The sequence below is a fragment of the Canis lupus genome, chromosome 1 (assembly GCF_003254725.2).
Source record: "Canis lupus dingo isolate Sandy chromosome 1, ASM325472v2, whole genome shotgun sequence".
Taxonomy (NCBI): Eukaryota; Metazoa; Chordata; class Mammalia; order Carnivora; family Canidae; genus Canis; species Canis lupus.
The window spans coordinates 25,624,405-25,650,949 of NC_064243.1; the positions used below are offsets into that span (position 1 = coordinate 25,624,405).

At 39.5% G+C, this 26,545-nt stretch overlaps 1 non-coding gene and 1 pseudogene across 1 annotated transcript; both read right to left on the reverse strand.

Annotated features, from left to right (window-relative positions):
* The window catches only part of LOC118352154 (pantetheinase-like), a 33,873-nt pseudogene extending 8,935 nt beyond the window's left edge, over nucleotides 1-24,938 (reverse strand).
* On the reverse strand, nucleotides 7,111-7,214 carry LOC112645664 (U6 spliceosomal RNA). Its single transcript, XR_003127176.3, has one exon. It is a non-coding gene; the product is annotated as a U6 spliceosomal RNA (small nuclear RNA).
* Nucleotides 24,939-26,545: the final 1,607 nt, after the last annotated feature.

Sequence of the window (26,545 nt, forward strand, 5' to 3'; positions counted from 1 at the left end):
TACCAACACTAATTATTTTTCTTTCTTGTCCACTTTATTTTTTAAATTAGTAACTGAACTGTTTGCAATATTTTACCTTATGGTAGCGTGCCACCAGTTTTCCCTGAAATCAAACACCACATCAGTGTTGTATTGATAACGACCATCGAGGGCACTGAAGTCACTGGCATTGCATGGCTTCTTATCTCCAATATGACACAACGTAGATAGAGTTGTCCTTGCCAGGCAGCTGAGTCTTTCTTGCACTGGGGTTGTAGCCAAACCTGATATGTGTTTTGGAAAAGAAAACAAAAATGAAACTTATCTTTTAATAAAATTCAGAATTATGTTGTCTAAACCTATTATGTTATATATGTGAAAATAAATTCTAAATATCATAGAAGGAAGGATTAAACAAGAATAGATTTCAGAGGAAGTACATGCTTGTGAGAATTTGGTTGTAGGAAACTCTTCTAGGACAAGATTATAGGCCATGAATTTTTTCATCAGAGCATTTGTCATCATATATAATAATCGTGTATTCATTATGTGTTTGTCTTAAGATGTGTGTCACATCTCATGGATATTAGAAGCAATGATACACATCTTCTGTTCACTAACCCTGGCAGAAAAGAGGAATAAAAAAAAATTTCAAGTGAAAGAATGAAAACTTGGAATTTACAATTCCAGATATGCGAGTAGGAAGGACCAGAATACATCCCTCCACCTAGATAATATTTGTATCAGCAGAATCTAACCTATGCAACTATTTTGAAATTCTGAAGTCTACCCCAAGGCTTGTAAATTCCAAGGGAAGGCTTGGAAGGCAAATGTAGCCAACTGCAGTCAATTTCAGCTCTTAGCTCAGCAATGGCTACCCATGCTTTACCCCACATCCATGCAGGTGCCTGGAGCACCATGCAGGCAGCTTATTGGGACCAGGTTGGACAATAAAACCCTGTCCTCCAAATCAGGGATCTGTTGTTCTGATCACTGATAAGAGCTTCTGATCATGGAGGTACAGTCACAAGGGTAGTGGCCATTTTTGTACCCCATTACCACCACAACTACCATACTATTATTGCAAGTCCTTCCCCTACTAGCTCAAGTAATTTCTAGAGGATTTAAGAGCCATGGTTGTCTTCTCTCTCCCTTCCGTAATTTTGCCTTTTTCTCTTTTGAGTCAGACATTTAAAGACTAGGACATAAAAAAGCAATAATATACATAGGAGAATTTAGAAAGTCAACACATGTGGTCAGGGAAGAACACAGCTAAGAAAAGCCCTCAAAAGATCTTAATTTTACACCTCAAGCTTATGCCTAGAACAGAAACAGCCTACAAGAATCAAAACAAGCAAACTAACAAAGCGCACTAAACCCTGAGGAAGGGAAGAATTTGATGTCCAGAATGATCATATTTAAGATTCAAATATCAATTTATCAACAAAAAAATCACAGGCATGCAAATAAACAAGAAAGTATGGCCCATTCAAAGGAAAAAAAAAAAAAAAGAATAAACTAAATAACCTACAGAAATCATCCTACGGAAAGACCACAGGGCAAACCTACTGGACAAAGACTAAACAACTGTCCTTAAAGATGCTCAAGAATTAAAAGCAAGTGTAGAAAAAGTCAAGAAGATAACATATTAACAAAATGGAAATATCAGTAGGGAGATGGAAAACCTAAGAGGAACCAAAAAGAAATTCTGGAGCTGAAAATTACAATGACTAAAATAAAAAATTTACAAATGGTATTCAAAGATGAATTTTAGCTGAAGAATCAATAATTTAAAGGTAAGCCAACTGAAATAATCAAGTCAAAATAATGGAAAGACAAAAAAGATTGAAGTGAACAAGGCCTAAGGGAGCTGTGGGACACCACAAAGTGGACTAATACACAGATTATATGAGTCCAAGAAGAGTGAGATAAAGAGACAGAGAGATTATTTGAAGAAATCATATCTAAGAACTTCCCAAATTTAATTAAAGACATGAATATAAATAACCCAAGAAGTTCAATGATCTCCAGGAAGGATGAACTCAAAGACACCCATACCAAGACATGTTGTAATCAAATTGTCAGAAGCCAAACACAAAATAAGGATTTTGAAAGCCACAAGAGATAAGTGATTCATAACATACAAGGAATCCCCAGTGAAATTATTAGCAGTTTTTGAATCAGACACTTTAGAGACCAGAAAGCAGTGGGCCAATATATTTAGAGTGCTGGAAGAAAAAAAATGTCAACTAAGAATCTGGTATCCAGCAATACTGTTCAAATGTGAGGGAGAAATTAAGACACTCTATGCTAATATCAGGTAAAATAGATTTTAAATTAAAAAAAGATTACAAGAGACAAAGAAGGACAATTTATATTCATATTCACAATACAAGAGAACTCTTAAAATTCAACAACAATCTGATTTTAAAATGGGCAAAAGACTTGAATAGTCCTTTTCTTAAAAAAACAAAAACAAACAAACAAACAAAAAAGAACCAGCCATGCAAATGGCCTATAAGCATGTGAAAAGATGCTCAACCTCACTAATCACTAGGAAAATGCAAATCAAACCACAATGAAATGTCACCTCACACCCTTTAGAATGTCTACTACTTAAAAAAAAAAAAAAAAAGGAAATACAAGGGTTTCTGAGGATGTGGAGAAATTGGAACACAAGGCGCTGTTGGTGAAAATGTAAAAATGACACGATTAGGAAAAGAACTGCCAGGAAACCAGTTTGGTAGTCCCTCAAAAATTAAAAATAGAACCAGCATATGATTTGGCAGTTACACTTCAGGATAGATTTCCAAAAAATTGAGAGCAGGGTCTTGAAGATACATCTGTATACTTATGTTCATGGCAAACGTTATTCACAATACCTAAAGGTGGAAGTAACTCAAGTGTCCATCAATGGATGAAAGGTAGTAAAATGTGGTTATACATACACAGTAGAATATTATTCAGCCTAAAAAGGAAGGAAATTCTGACACGTGCTATAACACGAATGAACTTTGAAAACATTGTGCTAAGTGAAATAAGTCAATCACAAAAAGGTAATATATAGGTAGCTAGCATAGTCAAGAGTAGCCAAATTCATCAATATAGAAAGTAAGTGATGACTGCCAGGGGCTACAGAGATGGGGAAATAGGGAGTTATTGTGTTCTTTCTCAGCTTTACTGAAATATAGTTGATATTTAACATTGTGTGAGATCAAAATATAAAATGTGATTGATACATGTATATATTAATGTTTACCACAATTAGGTTCACACATTCTTTAGTATAATTACTGTTTGATTGTTAATACGGTGAGAGCATTTAATATTCACTCCCATTGCAACTTTCAAGCAAACAATAGAGTATGTTAACTATAGTCACCATGTATATACATTAGATCTCTGGAACTTATTCCCTCTTATAACTAGAAGTTTGTATCCTTTGCCTAACTTTTGTCTCATTTCTCCCACCATCAGCCCCTAGCAACTATTATTCTCTCTGCTTCTATAAGTTTGGCATTTTAGACCTCTACTTATAGTGAGATCATGCAGTTTTTGTCCTCTGCCTGGCTTAGTTCACTTAGCAGAATGTTCTCGGGGTTCATCCATGTTGTTGCAAATGGCAATATATTCTTTTTCATGGCTGAATAATATTCCATTGAATATATGTATATAACACATTTCTTTATCCATTCATCTGTTAAAGGTCACTTCATTGTTTCTATGTCTTGGCTATTGTAGAAAATGCTGCAATAAACATAGAGGTGCAGATATCTTTTGGAAATAACGATTTCACTTCCCTTGTGGATCATACGGTAGTTATATCTTGAGGAACTCCATACTGTTTTCGACAGTGACTGCACCCCTTTATATTCCCACCAAACAGTAGAAAAGGTTTTCTTTGTATTCTCTTCAGCAATTGTTATCCCTTATCTTTTTGATAATTCCAGGAGATTTCCAGTGAGCGTGAGATATCATACAGTGGGTTTGATTTGCTTTTTCTTGCATTTACTTGATTAGTCATGTTTGGGGGAAATGTCTATTTAGATCCATTGTCCCTTTCTCTCCCTTTTTAACTATTGAGTTGTGTGAATTCCTTACATATCTTTGGATATTAAGCCCTTATCAGATATAAGATTTGCAAATATTTTCTCTCATTCTATAGGTTGCCCTTTCATTTGTTCCTTGGCTATGCTGAGCTTTTTACCTTGAGGTAGTTCTATTTGTTGATCTTTGCTTTTTTTGTTTATGCTTCTGGTGTCATATCTAAAAAGTCCTTACCAACTCCAATGTCAAGATGTTTCCCTGTTTTCTTCAACTGTTTTACGGTTTCAGGTCTTATGTTTAAATCTTAATACATTTGAGTTAATTTTTGTGAATGGTGTAAGATAAAGGTTCAATTTTGCTCTTTTGCATATGAATATACAGTTTTCCCAATACCAGTTATTGAGGAGACTATCCTCTTCCATTGTATATTCAAGGCTGCTTTGTCAAATATTAGTTGACTATATACACATGATTTACTTCTGGGCTTTGGAGTCTGTTCTACTGGTCTATGTGTTTGTTTTTATGCCAATAAAATAGCACAGTAAGTTTTGATTACTATAGCTTTCTAATATAGAGTGAAATCCGGAAGTGTGATGCTTCTGGCTTTGTTCTTTCTCAAGATTGCTTTGGCTATTTGGAATCTTCAGTAGCTCCATACAAATTTGAGGATCTATTTTTTTTTCTATTTCTATGAAGATACAATTTTAATTTTGATAAGCATAGCACTGAATCTGTAGATGGTTTGGGTAGTATGAATATTTTAACACTATTAACTCTTCTAATCCAAGAACACAGGATCTTTTCATTTATTTATGTTTTCTTCAATTTCTTCCCTTAATGTCTGATTATTTTTGGTGTACAGATCTTTCCCTTCCCTTCTTTGTTAAATTTATTCCTAAGTATTTTATTATTTTTGGTACTTTGTAAATGAGATTATTTTTTAATGGTCATCATTAGTATACAGAAATAGAACTGACTTTAATATATTGATTTTGTATCCTGCAACTTTCCTGAATTCACTTTTTTTTTCCAATTTTTATTTGAATTCTAATTAATTGGCTCCAGGTATAGAATTTAGTGATTTATCATTTACAATAACATCTACTGCCCATCACAGTAAGTGCTCTCATTAATATTCATTATTCATCTAGCCCATTTCCCCACCCATCTCCCTCCATCAATCTTTGTTCTATAGAGAACTCTAGCTATAGAATTAAGAGTCTCTTATGGTTTTGCCTCCCTCTTTTTTTTTCCTTCCCATATATTCATCTGTTTTGTTTCTTAAATTCCACATATGAGTGAAATCATATGGCATTTGTCTTCCTCTGACTTATGTCACTTAGCATAATATACTCTAGCTCCATCCATGTTGTTGCACATGGCAAGAGCTCATCCTTTTTGATAGCTGAGTAACATTCCGTGTGTGTGTGTGTGTGTGTGTGTGTGTGTGTACACTACATCTTCTTTAAAAATTTATTTGTGAGAAGAGAGAGAGCATGAGTAGGGAGGGGGGAAGGACAGAGAAAGAGGGAGAGGGAGAAGCAGACTTCCCACTGAGCAGAGAGCCCAATGTGGAGCTCAATCTCAGGACCTCAAAATCATGACCTGAGCTGAAGGCAGATGCTTAACCAACTGAGCCCCCCCAAGTATCCCTATACTACACCTTTATCAATTAGTGAATGGACATTTAAGCTCTTTGCATAGCTTAGCTATTGTTGATAATGCTGCTATAAATATCGGGATGGATGTGCCCCTTCAAATCTGTATTTTTGTATCCTGTGGGTAAGTACCTAGTAGTATACATCCTGAGTTAGAAGGTAGTTCTATTTTTAGCTTTTTGAGGAATTTCCATACTGTTTTCTAGAGTGGCTACACCAGTTTGCATTCTTACCACCTGTGTAAGAGGATTCCCCTGTCTCCACATCCTCACCAACATCTGTTGCTTCCTGTGTTATTATTTTTAGCCATTCTGACAGGTGTGAGGTGGTATCTCACCATGATTTTGATTTGTATTTCCCTGATGATGAGTGATGTTGAGCATTTTTTCATGTGTCTATTAGCCATCTGAATGTCTTCTGTGGAGTAATGTCTATTCATATCTTCTGCCCATTTCTTAACTGGGTTATTTAGCTTTGGGTTTCATAGTTTTTTGGTGAAGTCCTTAGGATTTTCTTTATACAAGACACAGCAGCAGCAAATGGAAACAATTTTAGTTCTTCCTTTCCAATTTGGATGCCATTTATTTCTTCGCTTGACTAATTGCTCTGGCTAAGACTTCTAGTAGTACATTGAATAGGAGTATGGAGAGTGGACACCCTTGTCTTTTCCCTGATCTTAGAGGGATTCTTCAAATTTCTATCAGTATGCTTTTAGCTGCAGGCTTGCCATATATGGCCTTCATTATGTTGAGATGTGTCCCTTTTATATTGACTTTCTTGATCGTTTCTATAATGAAAGTATGTGGAATTTTGTCAAATGCTTTTTCTGCATCTATTGAAGTGATTTTATGATTTTCATATTTCATTCTATTAATATGGTGTATCACATTTTTGTATTACTTATGTTGAAAAATTCTTGCATGCCAGGACAAATTCCATTTAATCATGGTCTCTTATCCTTTTAATATGCTATTGAATTTGGTTTCCTAGTATTTTGTTAAGAACTTCTATGTCTGTATTCATCAGGGATATTGGCCTGTAGTGGTTTTTTTTTTTTTTTTTACCTTGTGGTATCCTTATCTAACTGGCATCAAGGTAACCCTGGCTCCATTAAGTGAATTTGGGAATGTTCCCTCCTCTTAAATATTTTAGATGAGTTTAAGAGGGACTGGCATTAACTCTTCCTTAAATATTTGTAGAATTTATCTGTAATTCATTTGGTTCAAGCTTTCCTTTGCTGGGAATTTTTTGATTACTGATCCAATCTCCTTAATCATTATTGGTCTTGTTAGGTTCCCTATTTCTAGAAATCCATGGATTTATCTTACGTTGTCCAATTTGTTGTCATATACTTATTCATAGTAGCCTCTTCTCATAATCTTTTGTATTTCTGTGGTATCACTATAATGTCTCCTCTTTCTTTTCTAAAAATATGGAGTGCTTCAGGAATTTGCATGTCATCCTTGTGCAAGAGCCATGCTAATATTCTCTGTATTGCTCCAATTTTAGTATAGGTGCTGCCAAAATGACCGCAAGCAAAATTATTGTTTAATGGGTATAGAGTTTGAGTTTTGCTAGATAAAAAGGGTTCTGGAGGTGGGTGATAGTGATGGTGGAATAACAATACAAATATACTTAATACTACTGACTGTACATTTTAAATGGTTAAGATAGTAAACCTTATGTTCTATATATTTTACCACAATAAAAAAAAAATTAGGAAAAAAGAGACCCTTGGAGGTTAAGAAAAGGGAAATCTTGTTCAGGGAACTAGTCAATCTGGTTGGAGCAGAGGCATCATTAGGGATAGAAAAGGGAAAGGGGAATTTAAAAGATGCATTTGGGATCATAAAAGAGCTCAGCACAAAAAGCTAAAAACTTACTTCAAATTTAATAGACAAAAGGTTTTGAGGACAGAAGTCACATGATCTGAATTTTCCTTAAGATAATAGGCCATTAGGGTATAGAATGTATTAGAATGATAAGAGACTAAATACAGGGAATCATTAGAAAGCTGTTGCAATAGCTCAGATTAAAGGAAACAAGGAAAAAAAAAAAAAAAGAAAAAAAAATAAAGGAAACAAGGATTGACCTAGGGCACTACCAGACAGTATGGAAAAATGGAAATACTGGAATGCTTGTTAATGTTTTCTTTATTCTTTTTTTTTTTTTTTTTTTAAAGATTTCATTTACTCATTTGAGAGAGAAACAGAGAGAGAGAGAACACACACGAGCAGGGTGGAGAGGAATAGGGAAAAGCAGACACCCCTATGAGCAGGGAGCTTGGGGCTCAATTCCAGGACTCTGGGATCATGACCTGAGCAGAAGGCAGACAGATGCTTAACCATCTGAGCCACCCAGGTGCCCCTGATTTCTTTATTCTTTATCAGGTTACTAGTAGTTGTCCCAGTAAGTAATTTAAAAAGCAATCTTCAAAAGTGAGACCCTACTACATGTAACATGTAGCCATATTTATTCTCTCTTGGCACAATCTTTAAATAATAGATGGTTAATAGGAGGTAGGTTATTGAAGAAGAGCTGAGAAGTGTAAAATAACAGTTAAATGAATGGAAATTTAGCGCTATCTCCTGGCAATAGTAGTAAAAGCTTTCTTTGAGTATCAAACCGAGACCATTAGATAGATCTACAAATTGGTACAATTAATATAAGCAAAACCATACCAATTATCAACAAAAACATATCCTTGAAAAAGACCAAGAAGGATGAGAAACCACATCTAAAAAATTATCTTAATGCATTATATATAAAGAATGAGTATTTGACAATTCTTCTCTCTCGTTTGCTTCAATTAATGTCTGAAATACCTAGGTATTAAACACAATACATCACATCACTTGAAACATTTAGCCGAAGTCTTTTCAGATCACCACAACTGGTAGAATAAGTACCTTAAATAGAATTCTGGTGTTTGGGATTTTTTTAAACAGTCCTGATAACATATTTCCCTTCTGTCTCTATTAATCTTGAAAGTCCATCATATATCCAAATATATGCACATTTAAACTGTATCTTTCAGACTGTTTGCTATATCCAATAAAGACTACAAAATGCTCTTAGAACACACACCCTAAAATCTTAAAAAAAAAAAAAAAAAAAAGGAACACCTGGGTGGCTCAGGTTTAGCGCCTGCCTTCAGCCCAGGGTGTGATCCCAGGATCCTGGGATCAAGTCCCACATCGGACTCCCTGCGTGGAACCTGCTTCTCCCTCTGCCTGTGTCTCTGCCTCTCTCCCTGTGTCTCTCATTAATAAATAAATACGATCTTAAAAATAAAGTCTAGACCTGGCTTAAACCACTTCCGCAGTTCTGCTACATCATCACTTTAAGCTCTTAGGACTTCATACACATTAACCTCATTCAGCTATCTTATTGACGTAAAAAGGAAAAATTTTAAATCCTGAACTAACACGTGGCTCTATTTTGCCATTTTCTCACACAGTTTCCAAATTATGGAAACACGGGACAACAATTTTCTGTTCACTGGTAAGAAGTCAGAAAACTAAAGTTTGATTGTTTAGTCACCTTTAGTCATCTTTGACTCACCACTACCCCTGTATCCCTAAGCAAGTTATGCTATTCTCTCTCCAGGTTCCTTTTCTCAATGGAAATATATTCACATTGAATTTGATGATTTCTGTGTTACCTTCCTGGACTGATTTTCTGTGATTTCACAACTCATATTCACTTTCCTAATAAATGTATCCACAGGAGATGAAAAATAATAAAATGGTCTTGAACTTAGAGTTGACAGTGGATCTTACACAGTGATCTTCTACAAAGTCCTTCCAGATAAAGGAAGTTCATGTTCATGATTGAATTGTCCACCACCTATTTCCTTACCTTTTAGGATTATTACAAGGGATCCAGTTCACTCCAGGGTCTGGGATATCCTCCAAGTATGGGTAGATAGTTTCCCTGCTAAAGTTCCAGCCATAAATACCATCTTCTGGAGTCACAATAATATGTGCACCCTGTTAAAAATGTAGCTCAATTAAAATATTTCTCAGGTAAGAAAACAATCCAAGAGAGGGTCTGTAAAGGAACCTGAGAAACTGAATGGATTAGCAACAGCCATCCAGGCCTTTTCTTTCTTTCAATCTTAATTTTTTGTGTTCTGTATTTTTATAATTTTTTTTCACAATTGCATAGTCTAATCCCACCACCTTTTCTCTATAACATTTTCATTCTTTCTTAAACATCAATAGCTTATTGAAAGGTTTGCTATCCACTGCGGTTGTTAAGCATAAAACCAATTCTTCTCAAAATCGCTCCCCCATTCCCCCACCCCCCCCCCCCCCCCCCACTTCAGTCGGGTCTTGTATTACAGGATTGATTTATACTCAAATTCTCCATTTTACTTCCTCCTCTGCTCCAACCTTCCCTGCTCTCCAAATCACTCTGTAAAAGTGATTCTGGCTTCTCAGAAGGAGAGCACTCAGACACGGATTCCCCAAAGGGTGCCAAGCCCAGAGGTACACCATGAGCTCACTGGGGCCCCTTCAGATGGGAGAGTCACCCTGAAAGCTGCTGCAGCTTTTAAGAAAATACCTGGACTAAGGATGAAAAAGGACCTCAGAATTCTTCATAGTATTTAAAATGTTTGTATTGTATAAGAATGTATATTGGTAGATAGGAGTTACATGTATGTATTCATGACTCATCACACTTCACATAATCTCCCTCTATACCTGACCTACAAATATCTTGTTTAAATCATATCCATTCAGGGACGCCTGGGTGGCTCAGTGGTTGAGCATCTGCCTTCAGCTCAGGGCGTGATCCTGGGATCTGGGATTGAGTACCCCATCGGGGTCCCTGCATGGAGCCTGCTTCTCCCTCTACCTGTGTCTCTGCCCCTCTCTCTCTCTTCTCTCTCTCTCTCTCGCTGTCTCTCATGAATAAATCTTTAAAAAAATCATATCCATTCAAACCAGACCTTTATACTTAACCCTTCATTCAACCCAAGAACTCACTACACATTAACATATATAGTTTATCTTGTAATTAGAATGAAATATGAAGTACATAATACATATTGTTAAGTAATTTGCAACTTAACTTTATTTTGGTGTTATAAACTAATCCAAAAACCCACACAAGGCTAAGAGCACAAAAGTATACCAAGGCTACTAATACTCACTGCACAGTACCTGGTCCTGATCCACTTATCCTCCACTCTCTACGTATAGTGAAAGAGAGCAGCAGAGCTGCTGAGCATATAGCAAGTTCCTCAAAGATCTACTGCCCCTTAATGATGATGAAGCTATTATTTTCTTAATTTTATCTCACAATTAGGGAAGTAGAACAGTATCCTTGCTGTAACAATTTTGAGAAGGAGGTAAGAGGTAGGAGTACAACAAAGTTGTTGGCTACCTAACATACATGTTTTCCAAAAGTATAATTGAACTTGACAGGGACCCTGTCTCCTAAGACCCCATCTTTCTCTTGGTGGAATCCAGAGTGCTTGAGAGAAGGTACCTGGTTTGCTGCTGAAGTGATTGCTGCCTCCAACAGGTCCAGATTTTGGTTCATTACTGCCAATGCCTCTTCATGGGACACTGGTACTAGGGTGGCATTAGGCAATTTCACTGCATGTTCATAAACAGCTGCAATAAATGTATCCCGGGAGCTGACTTTTATGACACAGAGAACCAAAACTGCCACATAAACCAGTAACCGAGAGGTAATCATGCTGAAGTCAGATGACTGCTGATAAAGAGAGCAAGTCTTGATACGTAGAGAGAGAAAACACAATTAATCATGTGATTCCCAAGAGTTAGCACCTTAAAATAAATTATCAAATCTACTCAAAGCAAGCCTTATGGTTTTGCACGATAGACATAGATGTAAACAAATCTTATATAACAAAGGACCCTTATTGCAGGGATTTATGAGGATCTAAAAAGGAAATGTATGTTTTAGTTTGCTAGGGTTGTCATCCCAAAGTACCCCAAACTGGGCAGTTTAAACAACAGAAATTTATTATCTCACGGTTCTTGAGGCAAGAAGTTTCAGAGGAAAGTGTCGGCGAAGTCGTTCCTCCTGAGGGACTGCAAGGGAAGGATCTTTTCAAGCCCCCTCTCTCTGCATAGATCTCTGTCTTCTCCCTGTGTCTGCACATGGTGTTCTCACTGTGTGCATATCTGAGTCCAAATTCCCCCTTCTTACAAGGACACCAGTCATTGGATTTACTGCCTATCTTCCTCCAGAATGACCTCATTTTAACTTCTATCTGAAACAATCTTATTTCCAAGTGAGGTCACATTCTAAGGGTACAGGTGGTTGGAACCAGAATAGGTATGATCATATTAACTGTCATTAACTAATTGCCAAGACACTCTGTGTGGACAAGCTTAAGAGTTAAAATCTTAGGGAGGTCCTAGTGTCAGAGAGGCCCTCAGACTTTTGTGAGATTTCCCTCTAGGAACCCCACCAGATCCTCTGGGAGAACAATGGAGACAAAAATCCCTCTGCCTCATACTTCCTACAGTGGGAAGAAAAATATTCCCAACTTTGAAATAAGCCCAAAACATTTTGTTCTCCTCAACCAAAGGCTGTCCTCAAGGGAAACCATTTACCAAAGCATAATTAGCCTGGGCAAAGGGAAAACTGCAACTGTAGCCCTCCAAGCCTTCCTGTTTCAACTTAGGGGAAAAGAAAAAAGTTGAGAAACCCTAGCAAAGGTTACAGCACAGGGGCCCAGGCTCAAGACAAGATAGAAACTTAATCACTGACTTTATAACCCTTCTCCTGTCCTCACATGTCATACCATCTCATCAGTCTGTAATTGTGGCCTACTTAGCATGTACTAGTCAAGAGAAGGTCTTCAGATGAACACCTGCAAGATTTGAGGTAGAATGCCATTGGCTGAAACTGCGACTGGATGGGGACCAACAACTTCCACTCTGGTGCCTGAGCTGCGTCCTCTGATCACTACTGTCACTACATTAGCTTTGCTAAGCCACCAACTGAGTGCCAAGCTACCCAAATGTGGCCTTTCTGCTCATACAAAGGAGAAAACATGGGGAAATTGTCTCTGGGGGGAAGAAACAATTTACTTCTACCCTTTCAACATCTTCCGGCTGGTATGGAGATTAAATTGACATGAGACATACTAACAGGAGAAAAAAATAAAGTTTTATTGAGTGTGCATGGAAGCCCCAAAATGAAATTGAGACCTAAAGAAACAACCAAGGCAGGCATTTTCAGACAACAACAAGGTTCAGACTACTTTTTAGGTAAAGAGCCAATAAATCTGGGACGAATTGACAAGACAAATGGACAGGGCCATCCAGGTGCCCCAGCTTATGTATTTTCAAAGTTAAGCCTGTGGTTCAATTAATCATGCAATAAAGAAGAGGTATTTTTATGAAAACAAAAGAAAAGCAATGGTTAAGATTAGATAAATTATAAAACTGGTTTCTGAGTTCTGAGAGTAGCTAGTTTAGAAGATTTCTAGTTATCAGGCTAAGCATCTTCAAATAGGGTGAGGGCAGGCAGTGGCAATCCGGCAGACTCTTTTGGTTTGTAGGTCAAGTGTGTCTGGTGACCTGAGTGACAACAGGTATGAAGATGATCTATATATGAGTTGTTATGGTGATTTCTCTCAAGTTTACATAAAGCTGTGTATATTTAGTTTGCAGAGCTCCAAGAAAAGAGGAATTTTTACTTATGAAGTGATTCCATGTCAAAATTACAGGAAAAAATTGGAAATGTTAATTAGGAGTTGTGACCAGACATTGAAGGAAACTAGAAAAAAACAGGATCTAGTCTCATCAGATCTAGAATCTGATATCCATAAAGGTATGTTACTTAAATATAATTTTTCTCTTTATAAACACTCTCATTTTATGACCAAAGGTAGCCAAATTAAGACTGATTAATTTATAAAATAAATATGGCGGGGGTGGGGGGAGCAACCTTGGCCTGATTCTATATAGGAGTTCAGCAAGAATAGCAATTGATCATTTTAGACTCTTAAATCGGCCTTGTTGGAACTTTTTATAAGGAATCTCTACATTGAACTTTTAACAGCCTCTTGAGGCCAGAAGCCAAGCCAAATATTTGCCACCAGACTGCATGTAATACTTATATATTTGGGTGAGTTCCTCTCTTGTTGAGGTCTGCAAAACATTCTGAGGTTCCTGTACCTGCCAAGAAGTGGCATTCTTTACCTGGAATGTTTAGTATTACTTGACAATACTTCCCATGTAATAAGTGCAATTAGTTTAATGCCTCTGTTTCATGATGAGAAACAAAATCATTGAAGTGTTAGACTGTAGTCAAAAGATGTTATTTTAGAACTTGATTTTGGGGGGCACTTGGCTGGCTCTGTCAGACTGACTCTTGATCTTGAGGTGCTGAATTCAAGCCCCGTCGGGTGTAGAGATTACTTAAACATAAAATCTTAAAATAATAATAATAATTTGATTTTGGGAAATTTGTCAAAAAATATCAAAAGCTTCAAGCATTTAATTAAAGAAGGATCACAGATCATTATAAAACTATGGATTTATTTAGACAAAGTGACAATAAAAGATTTTAAAGGTAAATAGAGAAGGTTACATAATTGTAAAAAATCTTAGCTCTTTTAATATTAAGGACTATCTTATTGAATGAGCAAAGATTTGATTATGAAAACAGCATAAAATCTTTTTCTAGGCAGATTACATAAGAAAATTTTGTTTATGATTTCTAATAAAAAGCAAACCAATCATCTAAGAAAGCTTTTTTAACAGAGAAAAATCAAATTCTAATTTTCCAGCAATATTCTTTTGATATTCAAACTAACTCTTGGCCTCCCGCCGCCGCTGCGCTCTCCGGGGCTCTCCGGGGCTCTCCGGGGCTCGGGGCGGAGGGGGGGGGGCCCTGCGGCCGGGCCCGGCCCTCGGGGGCGGAGCCGAGCTGGGCCCGGAGGAGGCGGGGCCTCAAAGCCTGTGAGTCCGCCGAGGAGGGGTGCGCGCCCCCGCCCCCGCCCCGCCCCGCCCCCGCCCGGCCCCTCGCCCGCCGCGGAGCCGGGAAGCGCCAGCCCCTGGTGCCGCCCGCGCCCGCACCTCCTCCCGCCGGCTGGCACCGCCGCGAAGCCTCCGGCCTCACCAAGGCTCCTCTGGTGCCCCGGGTCTCGGCCGACGGGCCAACACCCACCCCGGGCGTCCGCGGATCGCGGGGGCGAACACTCTGGTTTCTTGTCGCAGTTTTAAGATGCTGCCTCGGAGGAGCTGTTGCGGGTTTCGACTGTAAGAGAAAACAGAAGACACACACACACACACACACACACACACACACACACACACACACACGGAAAAGAGAAAAAGGAAAGGCAGATGAGGGCCAGAATCTGCCTGTCGGGCCAGGACCAAATAACCTGAAATGACCTAAACGATGGAGTTCCACTTGAGGAAGCTTGATGAGCAGGTTACCTTTGTAAACCCTGAGTGTCCTCCTTGGGTGAGTGCTTGGAGCAGAGTAGAAACTTGGGAAGTGACTTGTGGGTGAAGGAAAAGCTGGCCTGGGGCACTGAGGTTTGGGGCCGCAGGCGTCTGCGTCTGCGCTGGAGGCCGGGGCACTGCAACTTGGTAAACTCTGAAATTTATGCTGAGTTCCTGAGTCAGGGAGAACAGAAGAATTAGGCCCTTTGCTTCAAGAACTTGCCTGATGTGGACCGGCTTAGAGGCGTCTGAAGACCCATCCTCCAGGCCACACACTTGCAGCTCTGGGATCTGCCACTCGGAACTCCCTGCCTCGGCAGACAGCTGTGTCCTGTGAGCAGCCCACCCTTCCTCTTCTGCCGGCCAGCACCATCCCCAGCACCATCCGCTGTTAGGAAACGGCTCTGTGGACCCCGCGCTGAGTTTAGAGGCTGGGCCCTGGTTCCTTAAGCCTCTGGCGACTCTTAACAGTGTATTGTGGGATTTGTTTACCTGTCTGCCTCACCCAGTTGGTTTTAGGGCACGTACCTTAAATTTTTTTTTTATTTCCTGCTTGGCATATTGCCTGGCACATTTTTCTTGAAAGCTTTATATAAGCTTTTAAATATTCAATCTTTACAAAATCAGTAGAATGCAGCAGGTACTATAAAGCAGATACTGTTACATATCATGTCTCAGGACTAAGCTTTCTAATAACCCCACGAAGAAATGGTATGTGCAGTAGGACTTTAAAGGACTAAGAAGTAGTGTTTCTGTATTTCATTTTTAAAATAATAATGCAGAGGCTCTTGGCTGGCTCAATCAGTAGATCATACAACTCCTGATCTCGGCCTCATGAATGTGAGCCTCACATTGGGTGTGGAGTTTATTAAGAAAAAAAAAATGTGTGAGTCTGAAAGTTTAAAATAAATAAATAAATAAATAAATAAATAAATAAATAAATAAATAAATAAATAAAATAAAATAAAATAAAATAAAATAATTATGCCTGCTGATGGCAGAAAACCAAAACGATTTCCAGATGGGTTGAAACAGCTTGTTAAAGTCTCAGTGGGTAGGAGCACCCCGGCTGGCTAGTCAGTAGAGCATGTGACTCCTGTCCTCCCAGTTTGAGCCCCACTGTTGGGTGTGGAGATTACTTAAAAATAAATCTTGGGGGGATCCCTGGGTGGCTCAGCGGTTTAGCACCTGCCTTCGGCCCAGGGCGTGTTCCTGGAGACCCGGGATCGAGTCCTCAAGTCGAGTCCCATGTCGGGCTCCCTGCGTGGAGCCTGCTTCTCCCTCTGCCTGTGTCTCTCTCTCTCTCTCTCTCTGTGTCTCTCATGAATAAATAAATAAAATCTTAAAAAAAAAAAACAAAAAAACTAACTCTTAAATATACTTATCCTAACCTTAGCTATATATAAAATTTTTTTCAAAGGAGTTTTTTTTTTCATAAATCATGTTGTAATATTTATTTTTTATTTTTTATACTTGGTTTTTAAGTTTTCCCTTTCTAAATAACTAGATTCACTTCAGGAAGAATTATTTTTGCCCTCAACAAAAATGTATTGCCATTCGTCATACTGTTTCTTACCAAAAACATCTATCTCACAGGGTTGTTTCCCTTATAATTTTTAGCAGCTTTAGTCAAATATGTTAATTACAACTTTTAATCCTTAGAAACTTTAATTTCTAGTGAAAACTAAGTAGTAAGCAACAGTGAATTGTCTGTTTTCCCAGCATTTTTTAGATTGGCAAATTTATGACTATATTTCATAATTTCTAGAAACATGTGTTTCTTCATAGTACAATCTTTTATTAAAAAAGAACAGAACATCTTTACTAGCAGACCCAAATTTTTAGTTTCTCTAGAGTAATAAGGAAACCACCAGTAGATAAATGTATGTTCAGCATTTAATGTTTATTATTTCATGTTATTTGAAAATGACCTAGATATTCAGTGAACTTAACCTTATCACTTATCACTTAGCAAACCTTCAAGGTTTCAAGTTGCCAAAAAGATTTGGGGAAACTATTTTAGGTACAGAACAATTTTGTTCCAATATCCTGATCTTTTATGTCTATAAAGCATTGAGAGGAATAGGCAAGATTTTGAGATCAGTAAAAATAGGTGGGTTTTGACTTGTTTTTAGAGTTGCATTTCTAGTTGTATAGAGATTTGTAACACAAAGACAATTGTCTTTAATTCCCCCTAAAGATTTGGATTGTAGCCTGAATATCAAGGGATTGACCTGCCTTTTTTACTAATATATATATATATATATATATATATATCAGGGAGATGTTTAACTAAAATGGAGATCAAAAGTTTTATGCCTTCATAAATTCTGTATAAAGCATTTTAGTAAAAGTTTTTTTCTAAGTATGTAATTTAACCTTGGGCTTTTTATTATTATTAGGCCCTGAGAATCATCCTTCCACTGATTAATTGCAGGAGGGCTTAGGAGAAATTTTGGTGATCTGTTTCCTCTGTGAAGGGGGGCTGGGCTCCAGGGGGCCTTCTGGTTTGCCTAATAATCATAATATAATCAGGAGCTGAAAGAAACTTTCCTTAGCAGCCAAGTTCTCTGTGATTGGGGTTTCGAACAGCCATTAACATTTCTAAATCCTCTAAATTTGGTAGGAACTTTTGAAAGTGGAGGAAAAGGGGCTTTATAATTTAAAAGATCTGTTGCTGTTCAAGAGACATGATGAATTCTGGGGGGGTGGGGGGGGTGGGCGGGGGAGATGCATAGTTCTAAGATCCATCTGCCAAGGTCATTGCATAGAAATGCCTAAAGCTGGCAGACCCGGATTACAGCAAAGCAAGCCCTACTCCCTGTCCCAGGTACTTCTGCCAAATTTACTTCTTGGCTTCCAGCATTTAGAAGAATAGCCTGTATACTTTGAGTTTGAGATTAAGCTGGACTGCTGTCTAAAATAAATCTTATAAGGAAAGGGAAGTTAAAACTGACAGATCGGGTCAGATTTTAAGAAGGGAAATTTGCAATGGATATAGACATTAATTTTTGCCTTAAGTCTAATTTCTGTTCTTTATCTTGTCAAAGGAATCCTTTTAAAGCTAGCTTTATACTAATAAAACAATTAAAAGCTCACCATAAAGACTTTTTTTTAATTTAGCCAATTTAAAGGATTCATCTTTCGGCCATTGATCTTACCATTGTTCTTACTATTTAATTATCAATTAATAGTGACTCAAACCAATAAACCTTTTTATGCTTTGACCAAAGATACAAGAGGGCATCCCTAGAGAGGGATCTAGTTTGATGAAAACCCCATGATCCAAAAGTCTACTCCCAAGAATAGTCCAAGAAAGCAAAGACCTTCAGGGCCAGGTGGGAAGAATGATGTGGTGTATCAGGTGTCTCCAGTCTCCCATAAAAGGGTGAAGCTTCCAGTCCCAGACCCGCCAATCTGTGACAGTGGGCAGGTGCTACTGGAATGGGATTTTTCGAGCACTTTGTTAGTGCTCGATAAAGCAAGCAATGAAGCAATGAAGGTTGAGATGACAAAGGCTCTTACAGTCTAGGAGCTCTTAGGACAAACTCCCCTGAGAGCTGGCACAACTGGACAAAGAAAATGCTGCCTATAAATGGATGTCTCCGATCCCCAGTCTATTCAACTGGCTACCTTAGTGTACCCCAGTAAATGCACCCCAGTAAACATACCCTCCAGATGGCAGAAACCAAAGAGAATATCCTCATTGGTCACAAAGCCAAGTTCCTAGGACATAGAACAAGACAAAAAGAAAAACTTCATCCAGTTTTTACAAGGGACCCACAGCAAAGTATGTCTAAACAGACACTGCCTGATGAGAAGCATGAACCCAGCACTGTGTGAGGCCCACTTGAACAGCTGAGAGGGCCTATGCCTGCCTTCTGATTTATGGTAATCCCCTTTAAGACAAACAACACAAAAGACACCACAAAGGAAAACAAAAGCCATCTGGGAGGAAATGGATCACTAACCAAACAGTACTCTACCAAATTTTTACCAAGAGTCGCTAAACTAAAGGAATTAGTTCTACAAATATTTTCTCCTGCTAATTTGAGAGAAAGAGAAAAAGAATGTCATCACTCTCCCTCCACCAGACCCCACAGACAGAGATTCCAGGAGACTGAAAGGGTAAGAAATCTTACCTTCCGCTGGCTGTACGTCAGATTTCCCGAGATCTCAAAACTGCAGACCCTTCAGAGCAAATATCCAGCGGAAGCTGACCCAGCTGGCTACGCCCAACTGCAGGGGAGGAACCACTTCCTCTGCTGTCAAGGATCTCCAGCTGATAGAAGAATGTAAGGGACATGAGCCAGATTAATGGGGGGGGGGGGGGGGGGTAGTTTTATGACACACACACAGAGGTCCAGTAATGACATGGAGACCTAAATGACCAAAGGCAGGCAGTTTTTATACTTCTTAGACAAAGAGGCAATAAATCTGTGAAGAATTGACAGGACAAAGAAAACGACTTGGAGAGCTTCAATTAGTAAGGAATTCTGGACAGAATTTCGGCCTGGTAGTAAATCAATAAAAGGTAACAAGGGTTGTTTATACAGCCTTTTTGACGACAAATTTCCCATGCATGACAAGAAGAATCTCTTTACCTCCTGGTGCAGAGAGGCCACCTTTTACAGAAGATATTTATTTCTTGTCTTCTGAAGACAAGGAGAAGTCAGTGTTTTCTTGCACTGGCTGTTTCTTAAGGAACTTTTATTTAAAATAATCAATATGCCAAAGTGGCACAGTTCTGAGTGGCCTGCCTTGGAGCCCAACAAAACTGTTCTGTGGAAAGGAGCCTTGATTAATACCACCGGACTCTGCAAGGATGCAGAGGATTGCCTCTCTAGAGGGAGAAGGGGACATCCCACTGCCGGAGTAGGAAAGAAACCCACCGTGTTGGGACATTCACGGATAGCACCCCAGAGGCAGCAGGCCCCAGAAGGAACTCCACAGGGATTTGTGCCCCACCCCCAGGGGAAAGAACCAGAAATAGGGAAGAACAAAGACTAAATAGGATGGGTGCTGCCTCTTGCACTTCTCTGACCCCAGTACCTAGCAGAGTGCCTGGTACTCAAAAGACCCAAGGCATCACTTAAGGAATTTTGCCTAGGACTGCCACTTGTGGGACCCAGGAAATTTAACAAAAATCCCCTGCCCCTGGACAAGCAGAGCAGGACTAACTCCATTTTCTGCTGCACCCGCCACCTCCTGTGTGACCCCCACATGACCTGCTTATTGCTTAAGGCGCTGCCCCCCCCCCAGTCCAGCCGCTGGGCACACCCTAATCGGAAATGGGCTCATAACAATGTCACCCCGCCTTGTGCCCGCCAAAACTCCGCCCCGATTCTGACCAGAGTAATAGGCCCGCTCAAGTGGATACTATAGGGGAAGGTGTAATTCAATTGGCCACCTGCGTGGGGACCGACATGCCTGTGCAACTTTCTGCGTATCCCATTGGCCACTGGCCCCTATAAAGCTGCTGCGCCTCTAGGTCTCGGGGTCCAAGTCCCTGCTCCACTGTGTCGGGTGCACTTGGACCCAAGCTCGAGCTTGTAAATAAACCCTCGTGTGTTTGCATCGGTGTCGGCTCCTTGGTGGTTTCCCGGATTCGAAATCTTGGGGACAACACCACTCACTTGCCAGAGGACTTTGGAGACTTTACTTCCCTTATCTCCTCAATCATCCAGCTAACCCAGTTGATCCAGTTGATGCTCTCTGATTCAAGGGAAGTCAGTGCCAGAAAACCAATCATGGAATTACAGGTTTGGAATTTCAGTCCCAACCCTGACCTCAGGGGAGGAGACAGGGCCTGGAAATTGAATCAAGAGCCAATGGCCAATAACTTAATCAAGTGTGCCTATATGATGAAGGGGTTGGGAGTACTTCTGAGTTGGCGAACAAGTGGATATCTGGGGAGAGTGGTGCGCTTGAAGAGGGCATGGGGCTCTGGGCCCCTTCCCTTGCCCTGTGCATCCCTTCCATCTGACTGGTCCTGAGTTATATTCTTTTTAATTAAAATGATGTTAAGAAGAAAACTATAGGCCCATGATAACATCACTTAGGGCCCCAAGTCAGTAAAGGGCCCCAAGACTTAATGCCTCACCTGTCTGTAATTTCAACACCCCAAGAATTCACTACCAATCAACACAGAAATTCCTGGTCAAGGGCAGCCCGGGTGGCTGAGTGGTTTAGCGCCCCCTTCAGCCCAGGGCGGGATCCTGGAGACCCGTTATCGAGTCCCGAGTTGGGCTCCCTGCATGGGGCCTGTTTGTGTCTCTGCCTCTCTCTCTCTCTCTCTCTCTCTCTCTCTCTCTGTCTCTCATGAAAAAATAAATAAAATCTTAAAAAAAGAAAAAAATTCCTGGTCAATTCTAGAAAATTTACTGGTAGGTAACCTTGCCTAAACAATGCATCCTCGCTAATAAATTCCTTTTTTCTTTTTTTTTTAATGCCATATCTCTGCCTTTAAAAACTGTCACCAGCTACGCCTCAGGACATCACCTTTATTGCTCACCTGCTTGTATTCGCCAACCTTTGTCCCACATTCTTCCTTAAGCTCTTCTTTCCACCTTATCTTAACTCAGGCAAATAGAAACCAAAACTACCCCTCAGGCAATAGTGACTGCCCTGGGAAGATCTCCAGCCAGCCCAGACCAACAAGACCAGTTAGAACCTAATCCCTGACTCACAGCTACAGGGACCCAGACTCAATGGGCCACCAACTACCTTTGCTCATTATAATACTAAAATCTCAAGAAGCAGCACAAACCTCATTTACATAACAGGTAATGTATGGATAGGCATGTTTCCTTAAGGCACATGTGCTACCTTATGCCTACTTTTACATAAGATGAACAGGCCTCCTACTCTAAATATTCATTTTAACCCTAAGTAAGGAGAATCCATTCACCTTTAGCTCAGAGAGTCACAGCTTTGGAAGCCATCCCTCATCATCTCCTTATTTGCTGGAAACCTTTCTTTGTGTGACATTTCAACCTGATGCAGTTTCTAACTAACCAAGGCACAAACCTGCAGTGGTTCACTTAGAAAACCTGTCTCTTACTTAGCTCAGGGGAGCTCCCCTCTATTTGCTAGATGAGATGCTGCCTGATTTGTGAATCATTTAATAAAGCCAATGAGACCTTCAAGTTTACTTGGGTACTTTTGTTTCATTTCGTTTTTAAACCGATTTCATGGCAGCATCAGTGTCTGAAGCAAGATTCTGACTGCGTTTGGAAACAGGGAGAAACACAAGTGTGGTGCTCTGTGACCACCTAAGTTCACTGTCTTTATGGCTGTTTCTAAAAGCCATTGGCAAGTCACTCAGTTAAGCTCTGCTCTTTTTTTGCATTCCAGCTCCTGACCTAATTGGCTTTCTAGTCCAGGGTTAACATATCTGTCTACACTAACGGGAGATTCTAAGGGAGCGCCACTCCTTAGCCCTTGGCTCAGTCCACAATTCAATGCTGGAATTTCTTCTTCATTTCCAACCTGTGGTCCCCATTCAGTGTGGTTTGCAGGTTTCCCCCTTTCCCCAGTTCTAGTCTGCAAGTCTCCGTAGTGGATTTTGCTGGTTTGGCCCACACTGGGAATTGCTGGTATTGGGCACAGCCTTCTCTTGGCCAGTCCACAGTGACAACTTGTGGTTACTGCTGTTGCATTGAGCTTGTCTTGTTTTGAGTAAACAAAGGCTCAGCTAATGGGATCCTTAAAATCAGAAGTCAAGTGTAACCACCTTCCGGCACACTTGCTTTTTCATATCTAAAAACAAAACTACGGTGCCAGGAGCTGTGACGGTCTACAGAAATGGTAAAAATTTTACTAAAAAACACAGAATTATCATGGCCATAATGGAGAATGTTTCAGTTAGATAAGGTCCTCTAAGGAATGCACTTGAAAGCAAGGGTTGCCAAGGTCAATGAAATGGGATACCTGTTTTAATTGGCAAGCAGAAGCCTCCAAAAAGCTTCAAAATTCCAAAACATTGTCTTTGAAAGATCCATTGCAAAAAGCTAGTGCAAAATTAAATATATATCTGAGGTACTTGTAGGGACCGAGGGCAGGCTGCCCTAAAATGCACCACTTTGGCATGAACATTATTTTGACTTAAGAGCAATCAAAACCCAGCAGATCCAAACTCTCCCCCTCCTTCCTCAACTGCCTCCCTCTACTATGAAAACAGGTATTAATGGAGATTTCTCTTTACCTAATAAATCTATCTGCATAAAACGGCAAGTGTTGTTTTCCAAGCATCTCAACTTCGTGCTGATGATCCCTCTCCCTTTTGTATCTTCAGGCCCCTCCCCCTCTTCTTAGCTCCCAGAAGCTTCATATAAGTCTTTGGAATTTCATGACCCTGTGGATCCCTGTACCTATGAAATTAAATTGGATTTTCACCTGTTCATCTGCCTCATGTCAATTTCTAGAGGAAATTGAAGGACTTGAATAGCAGAAGAAATTCTCCTCCTCAACACACCTTTGTAAATATTAGCTTTTAATGCTGGAATATTAAAAGTTGGAATAGATCCTGAGTTCTTCTAGTGTCCTCCAATGGCTGGCTACAACTATCCAAATTAGCATTGTTAAATTGTTCTCTCACTTTTCTGACTTGGAATCGTTTAAAAACAAAAACTTCCCTTTCTCCTGAAGCTCTACAAACTGAATATAAACAATTTGATATAAGTTTCTGAGAAATCACAGCAGCTCAGGTGTAAACCATCTTTGTGCCTCTTGCTCTGTGGGTCACTCCGTAAGATAGCTGTTGGGCCGGTGGGATCAAGAGGGATCCGGAAGCACCAACAAAATGTTGGCGGACCCCCCACCTTGTTGCCCCCACCTCAGAACTTTCCCATCACCAGCAGACCTCCCGAGGACGTGTCATCAGGGGGAGCCTGGACCTATGCAGGAAACCTGAACGGTACTTTACCCAGACCCCATATAAGGGCATGGGCAGTTATTGCCCCCAGGCCAATTTCACCAGTAATAAACCTAATACCTATCACACCATACAGAACTCAAGCCCTTACTCCCCTCCTCTTTAAAAGCCCGTTGCCCTCCCCTGCGCCCACGACTTGCCCACTCTCTCCCTCCCCTGCGGCCGCAGAACCTCGCCAGAGAGCGCGTCCCATTAAAAATCTGTTTCGACCAACTTTTGCCTGGTCTATTTCATTTCAATACCGATCAGATTAAACCTGACAATAGCCTGACATATAGAAATCTTCTCTACTGGCTACCCTTAAAACTCAAAAATTGGTTTATAATTTGATCTAATCATTAACATTGCTTTTCTTCTGTTTCCATAAAAATGTCTCTTATTTACTACCTGATTGCTTGAACCATAGGCCTACCCTTGAGAACACACCTGCATCACTGCCTCTAGAAATGAGTTTAACTAAACTGACCGATTGTGAGGACTAAGAGACTGGTACAACAAGATGAAACAATCTACCAACTCAATTTCAGTGTTGCAAGTGAGGAGTTTTCTGGTAAACTGCTACATTATTCCCTTAAATAGCTAAGGGAAAACTCTGGTGGATACCAGAGCTTGTGTATGGGATCCTGGACAAACTGTCAAAAGCCAGTGAAGAATGAAAATTCTTACCAGAATCAGTTCTTCTGAACCTCTGTCTGTGGTGCTCTGTCTGGAAAGGAAAATATAATCTCACTGTTGTCCCTTCATTTCCAAATTCAAGCCCATTGTGGATTTTTCTTTTCTCTCCTAGGTATAGCAACTGCCTTTTTGCTTGTCCTGTTTTGGATAACTAGGCTTGGCTTTCAGCCTGCCTGGTATATGCAAATTGTTTCTTTTAGCTACCTATGGGAGTGACTTTAGATTTGTGGAATCCAGTATCCTTTGGACTGTCTTTGGCGACCTGTCAGACATCCAAGGGGTTACACAACGCTGCCAGAAATACTTAAAACTATGTACCCATGCAGCATTATTTACAATAGCCAAATTATGGAAGTAACCTGTGTCTGTCAATAGATGAATTGACAAAAAGTAATATATGTATATATACAATAAATGTTGCTCACCCATAAAAACGAATGTAATCTTGACATTTGCAGCAAATGGATAAATCTAGAGAGTATAATGTGAAGTGAAATAAGCCAGTCAGAGAAAGACAAATACAATGTGATTTCACTCATGTGGAATTTAAGAAACAAAACAAATGAACAAAGAAAAAAAGAGACAAAAAAAACCCCACTCTTAAATATAGAGTATAAACTGATGGTTATCAGAGGGGAGGGCGGTGGGAGGATAGGTGAAATAAGTGAAAGGGATTAAGAGCACACTTATATCATGATAAGCACCAAGCAACTATAGAATTGTTGTATCACCATACTGCATACCGGAAACTAATATAACATTGTATGCTAATTATACTGGAATTAAAAAAACAACAAAACTATGTACCCAGAGGGAAAACAACAAATTGAGGATAATGTAGTAGGATAGGGGAATGAACATATGATGTCATTTAAGTTATTGTCCAATTCTTTTTTTTTTTTTAATTTTTATTTATTTATGATAGTCACACAGAGAGAGAGAGAGAGGCAGAGACATAAGCAGAGGGAGAAGCAGGCTCCATGCACCGGGAGCCCGACGTGGGATTCGATCCCGGGTCTCCAGGATCGCGCCTTGGGCCGAAGGCAGGCGCCAAACCGCTGCGCCACCCAGGGATCCCTATTGTCCAATTCTTTGAGGAATTAAAAATACTATCCTTATTTTACAAAACAAAAATCAGTATACCGGTAATTCAATATTTACCTATTCTTTTACCAAATGAACTTCCGTTGTTTATCTGAAAAGCCCTGTAAATTATTGGCCTTAGAAAATCAAAGTCCTTCTTGGAAGAACTTACTTTTTTTTCTTCCCCTTAAAGTTACACACTTTATCATGCCTCTGCAGTGTAAACACAGCTCACAATTACCGGGGACTGAAGGGGGAGAAAGAGAAGTATTTTTAAAATAAACTGCTAAAAAAAAAAAAAATAATAAATAAATAAATAATAAAATAAAATAAAATAAAATAAAAAACTGCTAAAGGGCTCATGCCCAGACTCTAGCACAGCTTTCAACTCTACGGACAAGTTCAAATCTTAAAAATCTTCACAAGTATTGGTAACTACACAGTCTTCGCACACATGTGTTTGTGGGTATGTTATAAATACCTCTGGATGGCATCGCTAAAATTAATTTCCAAAAGAGCCCTAGTTAGGTGGTTTGAAGACAAGTGCAAAAAAGGATTGATCATTCTAAACCTAACAAAAAGATAGAAACTAACCAAAATGTCTTTTCAAGTTCATGTCCACATGAGAGCTTGTTTAAGATTGTTGGTTTGATTAAAATAGACGTGTCTTTAGAGATATCAGCAACAAAATTAAGATTTGTAGGCTACTGGGGTTTACT